Source organism: Eubalaena glacialis, chromosome 1 (assembly GCF_028564815.1).
Source record: "Eubalaena glacialis isolate mEubGla1 chromosome 1, mEubGla1.1.hap2.+ XY, whole genome shotgun sequence".
Lineage (NCBI taxonomy): Eukaryota > Metazoa > Chordata > Mammalia > Artiodactyla > Balaenidae > Eubalaena > Eubalaena glacialis.
Window position 1 is genome coordinate 93,940,642 of NC_083716.1, and position 18,155 is coordinate 93,958,796.

The 18,155-nt window shown below is 73.9% G+C and overlaps 9 non-coding genes and 8 pseudogenes across 9 annotated transcripts; all 17 read right to left on the reverse strand.

Moving 5' to 3' along the window:
* Positions 1 to 727: 727 nt before the first annotated feature.
* Positions 728 to 846, reverse strand: LOC133103850 (5S ribosomal RNA). The gene has a single exon (XR_009703398.1). It is a non-coding gene; the product is annotated as a 5S ribosomal RNA (ribosomal RNA).
* A 907-nt stretch (positions 847 to 1,753) lies between these two features.
* On the reverse strand, positions 1,754 to 1,872 carry LOC133078391 (5S ribosomal RNA; annotated as a pseudogene).
* Positions 1,873 to 2,782: 910 nt separating this feature from the next.
* LOC133103857 (5S ribosomal RNA) lies at positions 2,783 to 2,901 on the reverse strand. The gene has a single exon (XR_009703400.1). It is a non-coding gene; the product is annotated as a 5S ribosomal RNA (ribosomal RNA).
* Positions 2,902 to 3,811: 910 nt separating this feature from the next.
* LOC133074748 (5S ribosomal RNA) lies at positions 3,812 to 3,930 on the reverse strand (annotated as a pseudogene).
* Positions 3,931 to 4,848: 918 nt separating this feature from the next.
* On the reverse strand, positions 4,849 to 4,967 carry LOC133103861 (5S ribosomal RNA). Its single transcript, XR_009703401.1, has one exon. It is a non-coding gene; the product is annotated as a 5S ribosomal RNA (ribosomal RNA).
* Positions 4,968 to 5,874: 907 nt separating this feature from the next.
* LOC133078395 (5S ribosomal RNA) lies at positions 5,875 to 5,993 on the reverse strand (annotated as a pseudogene).
* Positions 5,994 to 6,903: 910 nt separating this feature from the next.
* Positions 6,904 to 7,022, reverse strand: LOC133103865 (5S ribosomal RNA). The gene has a single exon (XR_009703403.1). It is a non-coding gene; the product is annotated as a 5S ribosomal RNA (ribosomal RNA).
* Positions 7,023 to 7,940: 918 nt separating this feature from the next.
* LOC133103867 (5S ribosomal RNA) lies at positions 7,941 to 8,059 on the reverse strand. The gene has a single exon (XR_009703404.1). It is a non-coding gene; the product is annotated as a 5S ribosomal RNA (ribosomal RNA).
* A 911-nt stretch (positions 8,060 to 8,970) lies between these two features.
* LOC133078401 (5S ribosomal RNA) lies at positions 8,971 to 9,089 on the reverse strand (annotated as a pseudogene).
* A 910-nt stretch (positions 9,090 to 9,999) lies between these two features.
* Positions 10,000 to 10,118, reverse strand: LOC133103873 (5S ribosomal RNA). Its single transcript, XR_009703405.1, has one exon. It is a non-coding gene; the product is annotated as a 5S ribosomal RNA (ribosomal RNA).
* A 910-nt stretch (positions 10,119 to 11,028) lies between these two features.
* Positions 11,029 to 11,147, reverse strand: LOC133074757 (5S ribosomal RNA; annotated as a pseudogene).
* Positions 11,148 to 12,065: 918 nt separating this feature from the next.
* Positions 12,066 to 12,184, reverse strand: LOC133103882 (5S ribosomal RNA). Its single transcript, XR_009703407.1, has one exon. It is a non-coding gene; the product is annotated as a 5S ribosomal RNA (ribosomal RNA).
* Positions 12,185 to 13,091: 907 nt separating this feature from the next.
* On the reverse strand, positions 13,092 to 13,210 carry LOC133078407 (5S ribosomal RNA; annotated as a pseudogene).
* A 910-nt stretch (positions 13,211 to 14,120) lies between these two features.
* LOC133103886 (5S ribosomal RNA) lies at positions 14,121 to 14,239 on the reverse strand. The gene has a single exon (XR_009703408.1). It is a non-coding gene; the product is annotated as a 5S ribosomal RNA (ribosomal RNA).
* Positions 14,240 to 15,157: 918 nt separating this feature from the next.
* LOC133103892 (5S ribosomal RNA) lies at positions 15,158 to 15,276 on the reverse strand. Its single transcript, XR_009703410.1, has one exon. It is a non-coding gene; the product is annotated as a 5S ribosomal RNA (ribosomal RNA).
* A 910-nt stretch (positions 15,277 to 16,186) lies between these two features.
* On the reverse strand, positions 16,187 to 16,305 carry LOC133078411 (5S ribosomal RNA; annotated as a pseudogene).
* Positions 16,306 to 17,213: 908 nt separating this feature from the next.
* On the reverse strand, positions 17,214 to 17,332 carry LOC133078418 (5S ribosomal RNA; annotated as a pseudogene).
* Positions 17,333 to 18,155: the final 823 nt, after the last annotated feature.

Below are 18,155 nucleotides of genomic sequence, written 5' to 3' on the forward strand. Positions count from 1 at the left end.
AAACCGTTCGGCGCTTGGCGCCCCGCCCCAGATCCCGCACGTCGCTCACAGGGACGTGGCCCCGGAGGCTTCAGGGCCCGGGGCCCGCGGTCCCTTGGGCCTCCCCTCTGCCCGCCCACGCGGCGCTAGGCGCAGCCCAGCCGCAGCCCGGGCCGGCCCTCCTGCCCGACGGCAGTCGGCCCTTAACCCACTGGGAGCCACCATTGAGTCGGCACGGCCCCTTAGCCCCAGCAAGGCCACCCTTGCCCCCACGCCACCCGCCGAGCACAGGACCCGGCGCCTTGTGGCCGGCCGGCCCGGAGCACCGGCCCCGGCCCCCGCCCCCGCTCCCGCCCCCGGCCGTGGCGAAACGGCGGAGGGGGGGCTTTTTCCGGAGGGAGCTGTGGAGAGACACACCGGCAGATAGGTGGCTGCGCCGGGGCTGGGCGCTGGTGGGGGCGGCCAGGTGCAGGTCAAGGGGCTCGCGGGCCGCACGGCCGGCACCCGGGCCTGAGGCGGAGTCTGGGTTCAGGCCAGCCACCCCGGGAGCGGCTGGGATGCGGCTGCCTTCCAGGGCCGCCTTCTGGCCGCCTGGCCGGCCAGGCAGGCGGAGAGCGCCCCCTCTGGCGCGCTGTGGTGGGAGGGGCCGGAGGAGGTGGGGCCTGCAGCGGTGCCCGGCGGGGGCGGGGGCGGGGGCGGGGGCGGAGGCGGCGGGCGACTAAAGGAGAAGGCGGAGCGGGAGGCAAAAAGCCTACAGCACCCGGTATTCCCAGGCGGTCTCCCATCCAAGTACTAACCAGGCCCGACCCTGCTTAGCTTCCGAGATCAGACGAGATCGGGCGCGTTCAGGGTGGTATGGCCGTAGACGCAGGAGGGGCCCGCGCGGTGCCTCTTGAGGCCCAGCTTCGCTGGCGCCTGCGCCTTACCGCCATGCCGGCGGCCAGCCCTCTCCGGCAGGGCCCTGCCGCCCGCCCAGGCAGGCGACAGGAGGCCTCGGGGACCCGGGGGTGGCGGAGTGGTGGGCCACCTCGCAGCCCAGGGCGGGCGGGACGTTCCAGGCCCGTCGGCGCTTGGCGCCCCGCCGCAGATCCCGCTCGACGCTCACAGGGACGCGGCCCCGGAGGCTTCAGGGCCCGGCGGCCGCGGTCCCTTGGGCATCCCCCCCTGCCCGCCCACGCGGAGTTAGGCGCAGCCCGGCCACGGCCGGGCCGGCCCTCCGGCCGGGCAGCAGCTGGCCCGAAGCCACTGGGAGCCACCATGGAGTGGGCACGGCCCCTTAGCCCCAGCAAGGCCCCCCCTTGCCCCCACGCCGCCCGCCGAGCACAGGACCCCAGCCCTGGTGGACGGCAGGCCCGGGAAGCGGCCCCGGCCCCCGCCCCCGCTCCCGCCCCCGGCCGTGGCGAAACGGCGGAGGGGGGGCTTTTTCCGGAGGGAGCTGTGGAGAGACACACGGGCAGACAGGGGGCTGCGGCGCGGCTGGGCTCCGGTGGGGACGGCCAAGTGCAGGTCGAGGGCTTCGTGGGCCGCACGGACGGTACCCCGGCCTGCGGCGGAGTCTGGGTCCGGGCCAGCCACCACGGGAGCGGCTGGGGTGGCGGCTGCCTTCCAGGGCCGCATTCTGGCCGCATGTCCAGCCAGCTCGGCGGGGAGCGATCCCTCCGGCGCGCTGTGTTGGGAGGGACGTGAGGAGGTGAGGCCTGCATCGGTGCTCAGCGGGGCGGAGGCGGCCTCGGCCGCGGGCCACTAAATGTCAAGGCGGAGCGGGAGGCAAAAAAGCCTACAGCACTCGGTATTCCCATGTGGTCTCCCATCCAGGTACGAAACAGGCCAGACCCTGATTAGCTTCCGAGATCAGACGAGGTGTGGTGCGTTCAGGGAGGTGTGGCCGTAGAATGCAGCGGGGGCCACGGTGTGCCTCTTGAGGCTTAGCTTCGCTGGTGCTGGCGACTTACCGCCAGCCCGGCAGCCAACCCTCTCCGGCGCGGCCCTGCCGTCCGCCCAGGCAAGCGACAGGAGGCCTCGAGGGCCCGGGGGTGGCGGAGTTGTGGGCGACTTCGCAGCTCAGGTCAGGCGGGACCCTCCAGGCCTGTAGGCGCTTGGCCCTCCGCCCCAGAGCCGCTCAACCCTCACAGGACTTGGCCCCGGAGACTTAAGGGCCTGTGGCCCTCGGTCCCTTGTGCATTCCCCACCCTGTCAATCCACACAGTGCTAGGCGCAGCCCAGCCACGGCCTGGCCGGCCCGCCTGCCCAACGGCAGTTGGCCCGAAGCCACTGGGAGCCACCATTGAGCCGGCACGGCCCCTTAGACACAGCAACGCCACCCTTGCCCCCACGCCAACTGCCGAGCAAAGTTCCCGGCGCCTGGTGTCTAGCCAGCCCAGCGAACCGGTCCCAGCCCACGACCCCGCTCCCACTCTCGGCCGTGGCGAAGTGGCAAAGGGTGGGCTTTTTCCGGAGGGAGCTGTGGAGAGACACACGGGCAGACAGGGGGCTGCGGCGCGGCTGGGCTCCGGTGGGGGCGGCCAAGTGCAGGTCGAGGGCTTCGTGGGCCGCACGGACGGCACCCCGGCCTGCGGCGGAGTCTGGGTCCGGGCCAGCCACCACGGGAGCGGCTGGGGTGGCGGCTGCCTTCCAGGGCCGCCTTCTGGCCGCCTGGCCGGCCAGGTCGGCGCGGAGCGCCCCCTCTGGCGCGCTGTGGTGGGAGGGGCCGGAGGAGGTGGGGCCTGCAGCGCTGCCCGGCGGGGGCCGGGGCGGGGGCGGAGGCGGCGGGCGACTAAAGGAGAAGGCGGAGCGGGAGGCAAAAAGCCTACAGCACCCGGTATTCCCAGGCGGTCTCCCATCCAAGTACTAACCAGGCCCGACCCTGCTTAGCTTCCGAGATCAGACGAGATCGGGCGCGTTCAGGGTGGTATGGCCGTAGACGCAGGAGGGGCCCGCGCGGTACCTCTTGAGGCCCAGCTTCGCTGGCGCCTGCGCCTTACCGCCATGCCGGCGGACAGCCCTCTCCCGCAGGGCCCTGCCGCCCGCCCAGGCAGGCGACAGGAGGCCTCGGGGACCCGGGGGTGGCGGAGTGGTGGGCCACCTCGCAGCCCAGGGCGGGCGGGACGCTCCAGGCCCGTCGGCGCTTGGCGCCCCGCCGCAGATCCCGCTCGACGCTCACAGGGACGCGGCCCCGGAGGCTTCAGGGCCCGGCGGCCGCGGTCCCTTGGGCATCCCCCCCTGCCCGCCCACGCGGAGTTAGGCGCAGCCCGGCCACGGCCGGGCCGGCCCTCCGGCCGGGCAGCAGCTGGCCCGAAGCCACTGGGAGCCACCATGGAGTGGGCACGGCCCCTTAGCCCCAGCAAGGCCCCCCCTTGCCCCCACGCCGCCCGCCGAGCACAGGACCCCGGCCCTGGTGGCCGGCAGGCCCGGAGAAGCGGCCCCGGCCCCCGCCCCCGCTCCCGCCCCCGGCCGTGGCGAAACGGCGGAGGGGGGGGCTTTTTCCGGAGGGAGCTGTGGAGAGACACACGGGCAGACAGGGGGCTGCGGCGCGGCTGGGCTCCGGTGGGGGCGGCCAAGTGCAGGTCGAGGGCCTCGCGGGCCGCACGGACGGCACCCCGGCCTGCGGCGGAGTCTGGGTCCGGGCCAGCCACCACGGGAGCGGCTGGGGTGGCGGCTGCCTTCCAGGGCCGCATTCTGGCCGCATGTCCAGCCAGCTCGGCGGGGAGCGATCCCTCCGGCGCGCTGTGTTGGGAGGGACGTGAGGAGGTGAGGCCTGCAGCGGTGCTCAGCGGGGGCGGAGGCGGCCTCGGCCGCGGGCCACTAAATGTCAAGGCGGAGCGGGAGGCAAAAAAGCCTACAGCACTCGGTATTCCCATGTGGTCTCCCATCCAGGTACGAAACAGGCCAGACCCTGATTAGCTTCCGAGATCAGACGAGGTGTGGTGCTTTCAGGGAGGTGTGGCCGTAGACGTTAAGAGGGGCCCGCGGAGTGCCTCTTGAGGCCCAGCTTCGCTGGCGCTTGCGCCTCCCCGCCAGCCCGGCGGCCAGCCCGCCCCGGCAGGGCCCCGCCGCCCGCCCAGGCAGGGCAACGGCGGCCTCGGGTACCAGGGGGGTGGCGGAGGGTTCGGCGACCTCCCAGCCCAGGGCGGGCGGGACCCACCAAACCGTTCGGCGCTTGGCGCCCCGCCCCAGATCCCGCACGTCGCTCACAGGGACGTGGCCCCGGAGGCTTCAGGGCCCGGGGCCCGCGGTCCCTTGGGCCTCCCCTCTGCCCGCCCACGCGGCGCTAGGCGCAGCCCAGCCGCAGCCCGGGCCGGCCCTCCTGCCCGACGGCAGTCGGCCCTTAACCCACTGGGAGCCACCATTGAGTCGGCACGGCCCCTTAGCCCCAGCAAGGCCACCCTTGCCCCCACGCCACCCGCCGAGCACAGGACCCGGCGCCTTGTGGCCGGCCGGCCCGGAGCACCGGCCCCGGCCCCCGCCCCCGCTCCCGCCCCCGGCCGTGGCGAAACGGCGGAGGGGGGGCTTTTTCCGGAGGGAGCTGTGGAGAGACACACCGGCAGATAGGTGGCTGCGCCGGGGCTGGGCGCTGGTGGGGGCGGCCAGGTGCAGGTCAAGGGGCTCGCGGGCCGCACGGCCGGCACCCGGGCCTGAGGCGGAGTCTGGGTTCAGGCCAGCCACCCCGGGAGCGGCTGGGATGCGGCTGCCTTCCAGGGCCGCCTTCTGGCCGCCTGGCCGGCCAGGCAGGCGGAGAGCGCCCCCTCTGGCGCGCTGTGGTGGGAGGGGCCGGAGGAGGTGGGGCCTGCAGCGGTGCCCGGCGGGGGCGGGGGCGGGGGCGGGGGCGGAGGCGGCGGGCGACTAAAGGAGAAGGCGGAGCGGGAGGCAAAAAGCCTACAGCACCCGGTATTCCCAGGCGGTCTCCCATCCAAGTACTAACCAGGCCCGACCCTGCTTAGCTTCCGAGATCAGACGAGATCGGGCGCGTTCAGGGTGGTATGGCCGTAGACGCAGGAGGGGCCCGCGCGGTGCCTCTTGAGGCCCAGCTTCGCTGGCGCCTGCGCCTTACCGCCATGCCGGCGGCCAGCCCTCTCCGGCAGGGCCCTGCCGCCCGCCCAGGCAGGCGACAGGAGGCCTCGGGGACCCGGGGGTGGCGGAGTGGTGGGCCACCTCGCAGCCCAGGGCGGGCGGGACGTTCCAGGCCCGTCGGCGCTTGGCGCCCCGCCGCAGATCCCGCTCGACGCTCACAGGGACGCGGCCCCGGAGGCTTCAGGGCCCGGCGGCCGCGGTCCCTTGGGCATCCCCCCCTGCCCGCCCACGCGGAGTTAGGCGCAGCCCGGCCACGGCCGGGCCGGCCCTCCGGCCGGGCAGCAACTGGCCCGAAGCCACTGGGAGCCACCATGGAGTGGGCACGGCCCCTTAGCCCCAGCAAGGCCCCCCCTTGCCCCCACGCCGCCCGCCGAGCACAGGACCCCAGCCCTGGTGGACGGCAGGCCCGGGAAGCGGCCCCGGCCCCCGCCCCCGCTCCCGCCCCCGGCCGTGGCGAAACGGCGGAGGGGGGGCTTTTTCCGGAGGGAGCTGTGGAGAGACACACGGGCAGACAGGGGGCTGCGGCGCGGCTGGGCTCCGGTGGGGACGGCCAAGTGCAGGTCGAGGGCTTCGTGGGCCGCACGGACGGTACCCCGGCCTGCGGCGGAGTCTGGGTCCGGGCCAGCCACCACGGGAGCGGCTGGGGTGGCGGCTGCCTTCCAGGGCCGCATTCTGGCCGCATGTCCAGCCAGCTCGGCGGGGAGCGATCCCTCCGGCGCGCTGTGTTGGGAGGGACGTGAGGAGGTGAGGCCTGCATCGGTGCTCAGCGGGGCGGAGGCGGCCTCGGCCGCGGGCCACTAAATGTCAAGGCGGAGCGGGAGGCAAAAAAGCCTACAGCACTCGGTATTCCCATGTGGTCTCCCATCCAGGTACGAAACAGGCCAGACCCTGATTAGCTTCCGAGATCAGACGAGGTGTGGTGCGTTCAGGGAGGTGTGGCCGTAGAATGCAGCGGGGGCCACGGTGTGCCTCTTGAGGCTTAGCTTCGCTGGTGCTGGCGACTTACCGCCAGCCCGGCAGCCAACCCTCTCCGGCGCGGCCCTGCCGTCCGCCCAGGCAAGCGACAGGAGGCCTCGAGGGCCCGGGGGTGGCGGAGTTGTGGGCGACTTCGCAGCTCAGGTCAGGCGGGACCCTCCAGGCCTGTAGGCGCTTGGCCCTCCGCCCCAGAGCCGCTCAACCCTCACAGGACTTGGCCCCGGAGACTTAAGGGCCTGTGGCCCTCGGTCCCTTGTGCATTCCCCACCCTGTCAATCCACACAGTGCTAGGCGCAGCCCAGCCACGGCCTGGCCGGCCCGCCTGCCCAACGGCAGTTGGCCCGAAGCCACTGGGAGCCACCATTGAGCCGGCACGGCCCCTTAGACACAGCAACGCCACCCTTGCCCCCACGCCAACTGCCGAGCAAAGTTCCCGGCGCCTGGTGTCTAGCCAGCCCAGCGAACCGGTCCCAGCCCACGACCCCGCTCCCACTCTCGGCCGTGGCGAAGTGGCAAAGGGTGGGCTTTTTCCGGAGGGAGCTGTGGAGAGACACACGGGCAGACAGGGGGCTGCGGCGCGGCTGGGCTCCGGTGGGGGCGGCCAAGTGCAGGTCGAGGGCTTCGTGGGCCGCACGGACGGCACCCCGGCCTGCGGCGGAGTCTGGGTCCGGGCCAGCCACCACGGGAGCGGCTGGGGTGGCGGCTGCCTTCCAGGGCCGCCTTCTGGCCGCCTGGCCGGCCAGGCCGGCGCGGAGCGCCCCCTCTGGCGCGCTGTGGTGGGAGGGGCCGGAGGAGGTGGGGCCTGCAGCGCTGCCCGGCGGGGGCCGGGGCGGGGGCGGAGGCGGCGGGCGACTAAAGGAGAAGGCGGAGCGGGAGGCAAAAAGCCTACAGCACCCGGTATTCCCAGGCGGTCTCCCATCCAAGTACTAACCAGGCCCGACCCTGCTTAGCTTCCGAGATCAGACGAGATCGGGCGCGTTCAGGGTGGTATGGCCGTAGACGTTAAAAGGGGCCCGCGGAGTGCCTCTTGAGGCCCAGCTTCGCTGGCGCTTGCGCCTCCCCGCCAGCCCGGCGGCCAGCCCGCCCCGGCAGGGCCCCGCCGCCCGCCCAGGCAGGGCAACGGCGGCCTCGGGTACCAGGGGGGTGGCGGAGGGTTCGGCGACCTCCCAGCCCAGGGCGGGCGGGACCCACCAAACCGTTCGGCGCTTGGCGCCCCGCCCCAGATCCCGCACGTCGCTCACAGGGACGTGGCCCCGGAGGCTTCAGGGCCCGGGGCCCGCGGTCCCTTGGGCCTCCCCTCTGCCCGCCCACGCGGCGCTAGGCGCAGCCCAGCCGCAGCCCGGGCCGGCCCTCCTGCCCGACGGCAGTCGGCCCTTAACCCACTGGGAGCCACCATTGAGTCGGCACGGCCCCTTAGCCCCAGCAAGGCCACCCTTGCCCCCACGCCACCCGCCGAGCACAGGACCCGGCGCCTTGTGGCCGGCCGGCCCGGAGCACCGGCCCCGGCCCCCGCCCCCGCTCCCGCCCCCGGCCGTGGCGAAACGGCGGAGGGGGGGCTTTTTCCGGAGGGAGCTGTGGAGAGACACACCGGCAGATAGGTGGCTGCGCCGGGGCTGGGCGCTGGTGGGGGCGGCCAGGTGCAGGTCAAGGGGCTCGCGGGCCGCACGGCCGGCACCCGGGCCTGAGGCGGAGTCTGGGTTCAGGCCAGCCACCCCGGGAGCGGCTGGGATGCGGCTGCCTTCCAGGGCCGCCTTCTGGCCGCCTGGCCGGCCAGGCAGGCGGAGAGCGCCCCCTCTGGCGCGCTGTGGTGGGAGGGGCCGGAGGAGGTGGGGCCTGCAGCGGTGCCCGGCGGGGGCGGGGGCGGGGGCGGGGGCGGAGGCGGCGGGCGACTAAAGGAGAAGGCGGAGCGGGAGGCAAAAAGCCTACAGCACCCGGTATTCCCAGGCGGTCTCCCATCCAAGTACTAACCAGGCCCGACCCTGCTTAGCTTCCGAGATCAGACGAGATCGGGCGCGTTCAGGGTGGTATGGCCGTAGACGCAGGAGGGGCCCGCGCGGTGCCTCTTGAGGCCCCAGCTTCGCTGGCGCCTGCGCCTTACCGCCATGCCGGCGGCCAGCCCTCTCCCGCAGGGCCCTGCCGCCCGCCCAGGCAGGCGACAGGAGGCCTCGGGGACCCGGGGGTGGCGGAGTGGTGGGCCACCTCGCAGCCCAGGGCGGGCGGGACGCTCCAGGCCCGTCGGCGCTTGGCGCCCCGCCGCAGATCCCGCTCGACGCTCACAGGGACGCGGCCCCGGAGGCTTCAGGGCCCGGCGGCCGCGGTCCCTTGGGCATCCCCCCCTGCCCGCCCACGCGGAGTTAGGCGCAGCCCGGCCACGGCCGGGCCGGCCCTCCGGCCGGGCAGCAGCTGGCCCGAAGCCACTGGGAGCCACCATGGAGTGGGCACGGCCCCTTAGCCCCAGCAAGGCCCCCCCTTGCCCCCACGCCGCCCGCCGAGCACAGGACCCCGGCCCTGGTGGCCGGCAGGCCCGGAGAAGCGGCCCCGGCCCCCGCCCCCGCTCCCGCCCCCGGTCGTGGCGAAACGGCGGAGGGGGGGGCTTTTTCCGGAGGGAGCTGTGGAGAGACACACGGGCAGACAGGGGGCTGCGGCGCGGCTGGGCTCCGGTGGGGGCGGCCAAGTGCAGGTCGAGGGCCTCGCGGGCCGCACGGACGGCACCCCGGCCTGCGGCGGAGTCTGGGTCCGGGCCAGCCACCACGGGAGCGGCTGGGGTGGCGGCTGCCTTCCAGGGCCGCATTCTGGCCGCATGTCCAGCCAGCTCGGCGGGGAGCGATCCCTCCGGCGCGCTGTGTTGGGAGGGACGTGAGGAGGTGAGGCCTGCAGCGGTGCTCAGCGGGGGCGGAGGCGGCCTCGGCCGCAGGCCACTAAATGTCAAGGCGGAGCGGGAGGCAAAAAAGCCTACAGCACTCGGTATTCCCATGTGGTCTCCCATCCAGGTACGAAACAGGCCAGACCCTGATTAGCTTCCGAGATCAGACGAGGTGTGGTGCGTTCAGGGAGGTGTGGCCGTAGAATGCAGCGGGGGCCACGGTGTGCCTCTTGAGGCTTAGCTTCGCTGGTGCTGGCGACTTACCGCCAGCCCGGCAGCCAACCCTCTCCGGCGCGGCCCTGCCGTCCGCCCAGGCAAGCGACAGGAGGCCTCGAGGGCCCGGGGGTGGTGGAGTTGTGGGCGACTTCGCAGCTCAGGTCAGGCGGGACCCTCCAGGCCTGTAGGCGCTTGGCCCTCCGCCCCAGAGCCGCTCAACGCTCACAGGACTTGGCCCCGGAGACTTAAGGGCCTGTGGCCCTCGGTCCCTTGTGCATTCCCCACCCTGTCAATCCACACAGTGCTAGGCGCAGCCCAGCCACGGCCTGGCCGGCCCGCCTGCCCAACGGCAGTTGGCCCGAAGCCACTGGGAGCCACCATTGAGCCGGCACGGCCCCTTAGACACAGCAACGCCACCCTTGCCCCCACGCCAACTGCCGAGCAAAGTTCCCGGCGCCTGGTGTCTAGCCAGCCCAGCGAACCGGTCCCAGCCCACGACCCCGCTCCCACTCTCGGCCGTGGCGAAGTGGCAAAGGGTGGGCTTTTTCCGGAGGGAGCTGTGGAGAGACACACGGGCAGACAGGGGGCTGCGGCGCGGCTGGGCTCCGGTGGGGGCGGCCAAGTGCAGGTCGAGGGCTTCGTGGGCCGCACGGACGGCACCCCGGCCTGCGGCGGAGTCTGGGTCCGGGCCAGCCACCACGGGAGCGGCTGGGGTGGCGGCTGCCTTCCAGGGCCGCCTTCTGGCCGCCTGGCCGGCCAGGTCGGCGCGGAGCGCCCCCTCTGGCGCGCTGTGGTGGGAGGGGCCGGAGGAGGTGGGGCCTGCAGCGCTGCCCGGCGGGGGCCGGGGCGGGGGCGGAGGCGGCGGGCGACTAAAGGAGAAGGCGGAGCGGGAGGCAAAAAGCCTACAGCACCCGGTATTCCCAGGCGGTCTCCCATCCAAGTACTAACCAGGCCCGACCCTGCTTAGCTTCCGAGATCAGACGAGATCGGGCGCGTTCAGGGTGGTATGGCCGTAGACGCAGGAGGGGCCCGCGCGGTACCTCTTGAGGCCCAGCTTCGCTGGCGCCTGCGCCTTACCGCCATGCCGGCGGACAGCCCTCTCCCGCAGGGCCCTGCCGCCCGCCCAGGCAGGCGACAGGAGGCCTCGGGGACCCGGGGGTGGCGGAGTGGTGGGCCACCTCGCAGCCCAGGGCGGGCGGGACGCTCCAGGCCCGTCGGCGCTTGGCGCCCCGCCGCAGATCCCGCTCGACGCTCACAGGGACGCGGCCCCGGAGGCTTCAGGGCCCGGCGGCCGCGGTCCCTTGGGCATCCCCCCCTGCCCGCCCACGCGGAGTTAGGCGCAGCCCGGCCACGGCCGGGCCGGCCCTCCGGCCGGGCAGCAGCTGGCCCGAAGCCACTGGGAGCCACCATGGAGTGGGCACGGCCCCTTAGCCCCAGCAAGGCCCCCCCTTGCCCCCACGCCGCCCGCCGAGCACAGGACCCCGGCCCTGGTGGCCGGCAGGCCCGGAGAAGCGGCCCCGGCCCCCGCCCCCGCTCCCGCCCCCGGCCGTGGCGAAACGGCGGAGGGGGGGGCTTTTTCCGGAGGGAGCTGTGGAGAGACACACGGGCAGACAGGGGGCTGCGGCGCGGCTGGGCTCCGGTGGGGGCGGCCAAGTGCAGGTCGAGGGCCTCGCGGGCCGCACGGACGGCACCCCGGCCTGCGGCGGAGTCTGGGTCCGGGCCAGCCACCACGGGAGCGGCTGGGGTGGCGGCTGCCTTCCAGGGCCGCATTCTGGCCGCATGTCCAGCCAGCTCGGCGGGGAGCGATCCCTCCGGCGCGCTGTGTTGGGAGGGACGTGAGGAGGTGAGGCCTGCAGCGGTGCTCAGCGGGGGCGGAGGCGGCCTCGGCCGCGGGCCACTAAATGTCAAGGCGGAGCGGGAGGCAAAAAAGCCTACAGCACTCGGTATTCCCATGTGGTCTCCCATCCAGGTACGAAACAGGCCAGACCCTGATTAGCTTCCGAGATCAGACGAGGTGTGGTGCGTTCAGGGAGGTGTGGCCGTAGACGTTAAGAGGGGCCCGCGGAGTGCCTCTTGAGGCCCAGCTTCGCTGGCGCTTGCGCCTCCCCGCCAGCCCGGCGGCCAGCCCGCCCCGGCAGGGCCCCGCCGCCCGCCCAGGCAGGGCAACGGCGGCCTCGGGTACCAGGGGGGTGGCGGAGGGTTCGGCGACCTCCCAGCCCAGGGCGGGCGGGACCCACCAAACCGTTCGGCGCTTGGCGCCCCGCCCCAGATCCCGCACGTCGCTCACAGGGACGTGGCCCCGGAGGCTTCAGGGCCCGGGGCCCGCGGTCCCTTGGGCCTCCCCTCTGCCCGCCCACGCGGCGCTAGGCGCAGCCCAGCCGCAGCCCGGGCCGGCCCTCCTGCCCGACGGCAGTCGGCCCTTAACCCACTGGGAGCCACCATTGAGTCGGCACGGCCCCTTAGCCCCAGCAAGGCCACCCTTGCCCCCACGCCACCCGCCGAGCACAGGACCCGGCGCCTTGTGGCCGGCCGGCCCGGAGCACCGGCCCCGGCCCCCGCCCCCGCTCCCGCCCCCGGCCGTGGCGAAACGGCGGAGGGGGGGCTTTTTCCGGAGGGAGCTGTGGAGAGACACACCGGCAGATAGGTGGCTGCGCCGGGGCTGGGCGCTGGTGGGGGCGGCCAGGTGCAGGTCAAGGGGCTCGCGGGCCGCACGGCCGGCACCCGGGCCTGAGGCGGAGTCTGGGTTCAGGCCAGCCACCCCGGGAGCGGCTGGGATGCGGCTGCCTTCCAGGGCCGCCTTCTGGCCGCCTGGCCGGCCAGGCAGGCGGAGAGCGCCCCCTCTGGCGCGCTGTGGTGGGAGGGGCCGGAGGAGGTGGGGCCTGCAGCGGTGCCCGGCGGGGGCGGGGGCGGGGGCGGGGGCGGAGGCGGCGGGCGACTAAAGGAGAAGGCGGAGCGGGAGGCAAAAAGCCTACAGCACCCGGTATTCCCAGGCGGTCTCCCATCCAAGTACTAACCAGGCCCGACCCTGCTTAGCTTCCGAGATCAGACGAGATCGGGCGCGTTCAGGGTGGTATGGCCGTAGACGCAGGAGGGGCCCGCGCGGTGCCTCTTGAGGCCCAGCTTCGCTGGCGCCTGCGCCTTACCGCCATGCCGGCGGCCAGCCCTCTCCGGCAGGGCCCTGCCGCCCGCCCAGGCAGGCGACAGGAGGCCTCGGGGACCCGGGGGTGGCGGAGTGGTGGGCCACCTCGCAGCCCAGGGCGGGCGGGACGTTCCAGGCCCGTCGGCGCTTGGCGCCCCGCCGCAGATCCCGCTCGACGCTCACAGGGACGCGGCCCCGGAGGCTTCAGGGCCCGGCGGCCGCGGTCCCTTGGGCATCCCCCCCTGCCCGCCCACGCGGAGTTAGGCGCAGCCCGGCCACGGCCGGGCCGGCCCTCCGGCCGGGCAGCAGCTGGCCCGAAGCCACTGGGAGCCACCATGGAGTGGGCACGGCCCCTTAGCCCCAGCAAGGCCCCCCCTTGCCCCCACGCCGCCCGCCGAGCACAGGACCCCAGCCCTGGTGGACGGCAGGCCCGGGAAGCGGCCCCGGCCCCCGCCCCCGCTCCCGCCCCCGGCCGTGGCGAAACGGCGGAGGGGGGGCTTTTTCCGGAGGGAGCTGTGGAGAGACACACGGGCAGACAGGGGGCTGCGGCGCGGCTGGGCTCCGGTGGGGACGGCCAAGTGCAGGTCGAGGGCTTCGTGGGCCGCACGGACGGTACCCCGGCCTGCGGCGGAGTCTGGGTCCGGGCCAGCCACCACGGGAGCGGCTGGGGTGGCGGCTGCCTTCCAGGGCCGCATTCTGGCCGCATGTCCAGCCAGCTCGGCGGGGAGCGATCCCTCCGGCGCGCTGTGTTGGGAGGGACGTGAGGAGGTGAGGCCTGCATCGGTGCTCAGCGGGGCGGAGGCGGCCTCGGCCGCGGGCCACTAAATGTCAAGGCGGAGCGGGAGGCAAAAAAGCCTACAGCACTCGGTATTCCCATGTGGTCTCCCATCCAGGTACGAAACAGGCCAGACCCTGATTAGCTTCCGAGATCAGACGAGGTGTGGTGCGTTCAGGGAGGTGTGGCCGTAGAATGCAGCGGGGGCCACGGTGTGCCTCTTGAGGCTTAGCTTCGCTGGTGCTGGCGACTTACCGCCAGCCCGGCAGCCAACCCTCTCCGGCGCGGCCCTGCCGTCCGCCCAGGCAAGCGACAGGAGGCCTCGAGGGCCCGGGGGTGGCGGAGTTGTGGGCGACTTCGCAGCTCAGGTCAGGCGGGACCCTCCAGGCCTGTAGGCGCTTGGCCCTCCGCCCCAGAGCCGCTCAACCCTCACAGGACTTGGCCCCGGAGACTTAAGGGCCTGTGGCCCTCGGTCCCTTGTGCATTCCCCACCCTGTCAATCCACACAGTGCTAGGCGCAGCCCAGCCACGGCCTGGCCGGCCCGCCTGCCCAACGGCAGTTGGCCCGAAGCCACTGGGAGCCACCATTGAGCCGGCACGGCCCCTTAGACACAGCAACGCCACCCTTGCCCCCACGCCAACTGCCGAGCAAAGTTCCCGGCGCCTGGTGTCTAGCCAGCCCAGCGAACCGGTCCCAGCCCACGACCCCGCTCCCACTCTCGGCCGTGGCGAAGTGGCAAAGGGTGGGCTTTTTCCGGAGGGAGCTGTGGAGAGACACACGGGCAGACAGGGGGCTGCGGCGCGGCTGGGCTCCGGTGGGGGCGGCCAAGTGCAGGTCGAGGGCTTCGTGGGCCGCACGGACGGCACCCCGGCCTGCGGCGGAGTCTGGGTCCGGGCCAGCCACCACGGGAGCGGCTGGGGTGGCGGCTGCCTTCCAGGGCCGCCTTCTGGCCGCCTGGCCGGCCAGGCCGGCGCGGAGCGCCCCCTCTGGCGCGCTGTGGTGGGAGGGGCCGGAGGAGGTGGGGCCTGCAGCGCTGCCCGGCGGGGGCCGGGGCGGGGGCGGAGGCGGCGGGCGACTAAAGGAGAAGGCGGAGCGGGAGGCAAAAAGCCTACAGCACCCGGTATTCCCAGGCGGTCTCCCATCCAAGTACTAACCAGGCCCGACCCTGCTTAGCTTCCGAGATCAGACGAGATCGGGCGCGTTCAGGGTGGTATGGCCGTAGACGTTAAAAGGGGCCCGCGGAGTGCCTCTTGAGGCCCAGCTTCGCTGGCGCTTGCGCCTCCCCGCCAGCCCGGCGGCCAGCCCGCCCCGGCAGGGCCCCGCCGCCCGCCCAGGCAGGGCAACGGCGGCCTCGGGTACCAGGGGGGTGGCGGAGGGTTCGGCGACCTCCCAGCCCAGGGCGGGCGGGACCCACCAAACCGTTCGGCGCTTGGCGCCCCGCCCCAGATCCCGCACGTCGCTCACAGGGACGTGGCCCCGGAGGCTTCAGGGCCCGGGGCCCGCGGTCCCTTGGGCCTCCCCTCTGCCCGCCCACGCGGCGCTAGGCGCAGCCCAGCCGCAGCCCGGGCCGGCCCTCCTGCCCGACGGCAGTCGGCCCTTAACCCACTGGGAGCCACCATTGAGTCGGCACGGCCCCTTAGCCCCAGCAAGGCCACCCTTGCCCCCACGCCACCCGCCGAGCACAGGACCCGGCGCCTTGTGGCCGGCCGGCCCGGAGCACCGGCCCCGGCCCCCGCCCCCGCTCCCGCCCCCGGCCGTGGCGAAACGGCGGAGGGGGGGCTTTTTCCGGAGGGAGCTGTGGAGAGACACACCGGCAGATAGGTGGCTGCGCCGGGGCTGGGCGCTGGTGGGGGCGGCCAGGTGCAGGTCAAGGGGCTCGCGGGCCGCACGGCCGGCACCCGGGCCTGAGGCGGAGTCTGGGTTCAGGCCAGCCACCCCGGGAGCGGCTGGGATGCGGCTGCCTTCCAGGGCCGCCTTCTGGCCGCCTGGCCGGCCAGGCAGGCGGAGAGCGCCCCCTCTGGCGCGCTGTGGTGGGAGGGGCCGGAGGAGGTGGGGCCTGCAGCGGTGCCCGGCGGGGGCGGGGGCGGGGGCGGGGGCGGAGGCGGCGGGCGACTAAAGGAGAAGGCGGAGCGGGAGGCAAAAAGCCTACAGCACCCGGTATTCCCAGGCGGTCTCCCATCCAAGTACTAACCAGGCCCGACCCTGCTTAGCTTCCGAGATCAGACGAGATCGGGCGCGTTCAGGGTGGTATGGCCGTAGACGCAGGAGGGGCCCGCGCGGTGCCTCTTGAGGCCCCAGCTTCGCTGGCGCCTGCGCCTTACCGCCATGCCGGCGGCCAGCCCTCTCCCGCAGGGCCCTGCCGCCGCCCAGGCAGGCGACAGGAGGCCTCGGGGACCCGGGGGTGGCGGAGTGGTGGGCCACCTCGCAGCCCAGGGCGGGCGGGACGCTCCAGGCCCGTCGGCGCTTGGCGCCCCGCCGCAGATCCCGCTCGACGCTCACAGGGACGCGGCCCCGGAGGCTTCAGGGCCCGGCGGCCGCGGTCCCTTGGGCATCCCCCCCTGCCCGCCCACGCGGAGTTAGGCGCAGCCCGGCCACGGCCGGGCCGGCCCTCCGGCCGGGCAGCAGCTGGCCCGAAGCCACTGGGAGCCACCATGGAGTGGGCACGGCCCCTTAGCCCCAGCAAGGCCCCCCCTTGCCCCCACGCCGCCCGCCGAGCACAGGACCCCGGCCCTGGTGGCCGGCAGGCCCGGAGAAGCGGCCCCGGCCCCCGCCCCCGCTCCCGCCCCCGGTCGTGGCGAAACGGCGGAGGGGGGGGCTTTTTCCGGAGGGAGCTGTGGAGAGACACACGGGCAGACAGGGGGCTGCGGCGCGGCTGGGCTCCGGTGGGGGCGGCCAAGTGCAGGTCGAGGGCCTCGCGGGCCGCACGGACGGCACCCCGGCCTGCGGCGGAGTCTGGGTCCGGGCCAGCCACCACGGGAGCGGCTGGGGTGGCGGCTGCCTTCCAGGGCCGCATTCTGGCCGCATGTCCAGCCAGCTCGGCGGGGAGCGATCCCTCCGGCGCGCTGTGTTGGGAGGGACGTGAGGAGGTGAGGCCTGCAGCGGTGCTCAGCGGGGGCGGAGGCGGCCTCGGCCGCAGGCCACTAAATGTCAAGGCGGAGCGGGAGGCAAAAAAGCCTACAGCACTCGGTATTCCCATGTGGTCTCCCATCCAGGTACGAAACAGGCCAGACCCTGATTAGCTTCCGAGATCAGACGAGGTGTGGTGCGTTCAGGGAGGTGTGGCCGTAGAATGCAGCGGGGGCCACGGTGTGCCTCTTGAGGCTTAGCTTCGCTGGTGCTGGCGACTTACCGCCAGCCCGGCAGCCAACCCTCTCCGGCGCGGCCCTGCCGTCCGCCCAGGCAAGCGACAGGAGGCCTCGAGGGCCCGGGGGTGGTGGAGTTGTGGGCGACTTCGCAGCTCAGGTCAGGCGGGACCCTCCAGGCCTGTAGGCGCTTGGCCCTCCGCCCCAGAGCCGCTCAACGCTCACAGGACTTGGCCCCGGAGGCTTAAGGGCCTGTGGCCCTCGGTCCCTTGTGCATTCCCCACCCTGTCAATCCACACAGTGCTAGGCGCAGCCCAGCCACGGCCTGGCCGGCCCGCCTGCCCAACGGCAGTTGGCCCGAAGCCACTGGGAGCCACCATTGAGCCGGCACGGCCCCTTAGACACAGCAACGCCACCCTTGCCCCCACGCCAACTGCCGAGCAAAGTTCCCGGCGCCTGGTGTCTAGCCAGCCCAGCGAACCGGTCCCAGCCCACGACCCCGCTCCCACTCTCGGCCGTGGCGAAGTGGCAAAGGGTGGGCTTTTTCCGGAGGGAGCTGTGGAGAGACACACGGGCAGACAGGGGGCTGCGGCGCGGCTGGGCTCCGGTGGGGGCGGCCAAGTGCAGGTCGAGGGCTTCGTGGGCCGCACGGACGGCACCCCGGCCTGCGGCGGAGTCTGGGTCCGGGCCAGCCACCACGGGAGCGGCTGGGGTGGCGGCTGCCTTCCAGGGCCGCATTCTGGCCGCATGTCCAGCCAGCTCGGCGGGGAGCGATCCCTCCGGCGCGCTGTGTTGGGAGGGACGTGAGGAGGTGAGGCCTGCAGCGGTGCTCAGCGGGGGCGGAGGCGGCCTCGGCCGCGGGCCACTAAATGTCAAGGCGGAGCGGGAGGCAAAAAAGCCTACAGCACTCGGTATTCCCATGTGGTCTCCCATCCAGGTACGAAACAGGCCAGACCCTGATTAGCTTCCGAGATCAGACGAGGTGTGGTGCGTTCAGGGAGGTGTGGCCGTAGAATGCAGCGGGGGCCACGGTGTGCCTCTTGAGGCTTAGCTTCGCTGGTGCTGGCGACTTACCGCCAGCCCGGCAGCCAACCCTCTCCGGCGCGGCCCTGCCGTCCGCCCAGGCAAGCGACAGGAGGCCTCGAGGGCCCGGGGGTGGTGGAGTTGTGGGCGACTTCGCAGCTCAGGTCAGGCGGGACCCTCCAGGCCTGTAGGCGCTTGGCCCTCCGCCCCAGAGCCGCTCAACGCTCACAGGACTTGGCCCCGGAGGCTTAAGGGCCTGTGGCCCTCGGTCCCTTGTGCATTCCCCACCCTGTCAATCCACACAGTGCTAGGCGCAGCCCAGCCACGGCCTGGCCGGCCCGCCTGCCCAACGGCAGTTGGCCCGAAGCCACTGGGAGCCACCATTGAGCCGGCACGGCCCCTTAGACACAGCAACGCCACCCTTGCCCCCACGCCAACTGCCGAGCAAAGTTCCCGGCGCCTGGTGTCTAGCCAGCCCAGCGAACCGGTCCCAGCCCACGACCCCGCTCCCACTCTCGGCCGTGGCGAAGTGGCAAAGGGTGGGCTTTTTCCGGAGGGAGCTGTGGAGAGACACACGGGCAGACAGGGGGCTGCGGCGTGGCTGGGCTCCGGTGGGGGCGGCCAAGTGCAGGTCGAGGGCTTCGTGGGCCGCACGGACGGCACCCCGGCCTGCGGCGGAGTCTGGGTCCGGCCAGCCACCACGGGAGCGGCTGGGGTGGCGGCTGCCTTCCAGGGCCGCCTTCTGGCCGCCTGGCCGGCCAGGCCGGCGCGGAGCGCCCCCTCTGGCGCGCTGTGGTGGGAGGGGCCGGAGGAGG